The sequence below is a fragment of the Peromyscus maniculatus genome, chromosome 13 (genome assembly GCF_049852395.1).
Source record: "Peromyscus maniculatus bairdii isolate BWxNUB_F1_BW_parent chromosome 13, HU_Pman_BW_mat_3.1, whole genome shotgun sequence".
Taxonomy (NCBI): domain Eukaryota; kingdom Metazoa; phylum Chordata; class Mammalia; order Rodentia; family Cricetidae; genus Peromyscus; species Peromyscus maniculatus.
In genome coordinates, this window is record NC_134864.1 from 38,991,303 (window position 1) to 38,995,390 (window position 4,088).

A 4,088-nucleotide genomic window follows, 5' to 3' on the forward strand; every position below is an offset into this window, starting at 1 on the left:
ACACCCACGGTGGCACCACCCACAGTGAGCTGCGCCCTCCCACATCAATCATCAATCAAGAAAATGCCCCACAGACATGCCCACAGGGCAATCCAATGGGGGCATTTTCTCAATTAAGGTTCCTTCTTCCCAGATGAACGTAACTTGTATCAAATTGACATAAGCACTAGGCAGCAGATGCCCAGCACACAACGTTTGCTGCTGTTGAATGGACTGTCACCTTTCTGGGTCTCACTCAGCTCCAGTGAAGCCACAACATCACAAAACCTTGTGACACCTCAACTCTAACGATGAGGTGGGCTGAGTTTGGCAGGACATTTTGTTAGAGTTTTTGTAACAGGCATATATCCACATATACCAGGTGGACACTTTTGACCCAGGATTTCTAAGATTCACTCTATGAAGCATAACTGGGCAGAGTTTTAAAAAGTACAAAACCATGTTTGTTCCAGAGTCATTTATAAGAATGAAATCTGAAAACAACTTGAGAATGTACCAGCAACTCAGATCAATCCATATGCATCCATCAATTCGAGTCTATGTGGCCCTGTAAGAAAATGGTATGTAGATCTTTGTAAACTGTCACAGACATCGCCATAGAATATTACAAAGTAGAAACAGACAGCTAATGAGAATGTAGCAAGAATAATATGAGTGTCTTTTTTATGTGCAGATATTGCACAAGAAAATATTTGGAAGAATAGCAACAGTGGATGGCTCCAGGGTGCCATTTCCCTCCCACCTGACCTTCCTTAGAGAAATTATTTGTCTTTTTCTAGAACACACAGCTAAATATACTCTAATGCATTTTTGTAAAGAAAAAAGAGTTATTTGCCCACCTGGCCATCCAACTTCCCACATAGATTTTATTTCCTCTCAACTACTATAAAAGATGTGCCTTCTACTAAAAGGTGTTGGCACTGAAGGAATTCAAATTCAAGTTAGATTGATCCAAAGGCCAGAAATAATTACCTCTTTCCATCAAACACAGCACAACATGTCTAGAGATGCCCAAGGCTAACGCTCTAAATATTTGGATTAAAGATTTGCAAGGTCATTGATGGAGGAAGCCACCCCTTGGAAGAACGCTAAAGAGTGAATTGCTAGCTGAGGAACAGCCAGTTTACATCCAGGACGGTTAGACATTTTCTGCATTCAAGAGGGAGAAGTTATGGCTGGGTGTGGTGGCACACACCTACAATGCTAGCACTCAAGAGGCTGAGGCAGGAGGTGAGTGAGTTCCAGGCCAGCCTGAGCTACATAGATGCTATCGAAAGAAAGGAAGGAAGGAAGGAAGGAAGGAAGGAAGGAAGGAAGGAAGGAAGGAAGGAAGGGAGAGAGGAAGGGAGGGAGGGAGGGAGGGAGGGAGGGAAGGAGGAAGGGAGGGAGGGAGGGAAGAAAGGACAAAAGAAAGAAAGGAAGGAAGGAAGGAAGGAAGGAAGGAAGGAAAAAGAAAGAAAGAAAGGAAGGAAGGAAGGAAGGAAGAAAGAAAGAAAGAAAGAAAGAAAGAAAGAAAGAAAGAAAGAAAGAAAGAGAAAGAAAGAAAGAAAGAAAGAAAGAAAGAAAGAAAGAAAGAAAGAAAGAAAGAAAGAAAGAAAGAAAGAAAGAAAGAAAGAAAGAAAGAAAGAAAGAAAGAAAAAGAGAAAAAAGAAAAAGAATTAAGGAAGACTACAGAAGAAGCCTGGCAGGGTGGTGCACATCTTTAATCCCAGCACTGTGTAGGCCTCTCCCTGGTCTACACAGCAAGTTGCAGGCCAACCTAGTCTACATAGCAGGTTGCAGGTGAGCCTGGGCTACACAGTGAGACCTTGTCTCAAAAAGAGAAAGAAAAAGAAAGATGCTTTTGACTTCTTAGCAGTCAAACTGCACCATCCACAGCAAACTTAGGCATCTCATCATAACACCCTCTTGATCAGGGAACCATTGTACCCTCCTCTACCACCACATCACCCTTCTTCAGCATGGAGAGAATGAATGGCAGAGGGATGGGAGGTGGAGGTTCCACAGCCCCTGTTCCCAGGACTGTTATCACAATGCTCACTCCCCTGTGCTTAAAGACAAAAAACAGATCCCCAGAACACTCTAAAATTATTTGTTTTTTTAAAAAAAAATATTTATTTTATCTTTATTTATGTGTATTTCTGCATGTATGCACACAATTGTGCCCTGGGAGACCAGAAGTGGGCATCTGATGCCCCTAAAGCTGGAGCTGCCTGGCATGGGTGATGGGAACCAAGCTCAGGTCCTCTGCAAGAGCAGCAAGCGCTCTTAACCGCTAAGCCACATCTCTAGGCGTCTCAAACCCTTCCTCTGTAGGTGGGAGGAGTCAGAGGAAGGCTGAGCGGGGAGGAAAGGAAGGAAGGAAGAAAAGAATGGCTGAGGGAGACTGGACAGTGCCCTTTATTTCCTCCCGACACCAGTGCCCAGAGCAGAAATTGGTTTCACAAACACGACAGATCTGAGAACCAGAGTCGTCACCGGTTCATATGTTCCGCTGATTTGATGTGGCTGTAAAAGCACACTAGCCTCGGGACAAAAACCTGGTTTCTGAGATCACGGGTCCTATTACAGTGAAACGTCCCTGTAACGATTCAGACGCAGGTATATGGAAAACACTTCACTTGCATTAGTTCCCCACCACCAATGGTAAAAGTGTTATTTCATCCACCATACGGCCTGCCCCTCCCCCAGCCCTTGCAAAGAGGTCCCAGAGGTGGAAAGAGGGGTGGCTTTTTTTTTTTTTTTGCTGTGATCTCAGACCAGGGGATTCCTGTAGACATTGTCACAGCCACCCTGCATGGGCTTGCCATGGCTCAGCCTAGAACTGAGTCCAGAGACATCCCTGGCACCACATCTGTCAGCCATCCAGATGCTGGCTGATGGGCCTCTTGTTACTGTGACAGGCCCTGTGAAATCTAAGCATTCGGGCAGTGCTCAGGCAGCAGAGTATGGTGGCAGCATCCCTCCTATGTCCTTTTCCTTACTCTGGGCATCCAGTTCCTCCACCGTGCTAAAGCTTCCCCCCCGGAAAATGAGCTCTACCAGTCATCTACACCGTAGTAGGAATCCAAAGATCTCCTCCTCCAAAGACGTTTTCGTGTATAGCCCTTCCAATGGTGAGCGGCCGCGGCAGCTGGTTTTTCTTCAGATCGTATAAATCTTCGGCTTTTGCCAATTGTGAGAACATTTTGCTTCTTACAGGAATTGCTTAGACTCTTAGAAGCATGAGTGAAAAGAAAGACTCCCGGAAGTCCCACCATCTTTGGAGTGGATGTCTTATACAAACATGGCCCCAAACTCAGTAGAACTACCCTGTGGAAAAAACAGTTCGCATGCGCAGAACGAAGTCCGTACAGGAAGTCCGTACAGGAGCCATCATCTCTTGGAAGGGCACTCGCCTCATAGACCAACCCTACTTCTGCTCCTCACACGGGACTCCTTTGCCCTGACACTGATGGAGTACCTGGCCAAACTGGATCCTGCCCCCAAGAATGACAGCCACTGGCTGCGGAATGGCTTCAGCACAGCAAGTCACCGGTGACTCCCAGCCACGGGCTGCTTATTTACAATTATTTTAATTACTCTTGAAAGGACAAAGATCAGGAACAGATGTCAGGCATAGGAATTAAAATTGATGATCGTTTGTTAACAGAGTCAAGAGTCATTCATCATGCTATCAGAACTAATTCTTAAGGACATATGGATCCTTTCACAATGGAGCAAACCTTGATTCCCTTTAGACGGTTAACATTTCAATTAAGAAAATGCAGGGAACAGAGTTGCCCAAGTGAAAGGACTTTCTAAGTGGTGGTGAGTATCCCAGGCAGTATCAAAAAGTAGCTATAGTCCCTTGAAGTGGACATTCGCATGTTGGCCAAGCTGCATCTACACCTGCCCTCCATGCCTTTATTAATCTACTCAACAAATATTTGGGAGCCAAGCAACATACAAGGGACATGGGCGCAATGGTGAGCAGAAATTCACAACTTCCTCAGTCTAGCATTATTAAAGAAACAGAGGTTAATTAAGTTGCCCTCGCCGCCGTAACATTGCAACTGTCCGGGTAACCATGGGCACAGGCCCTGTGA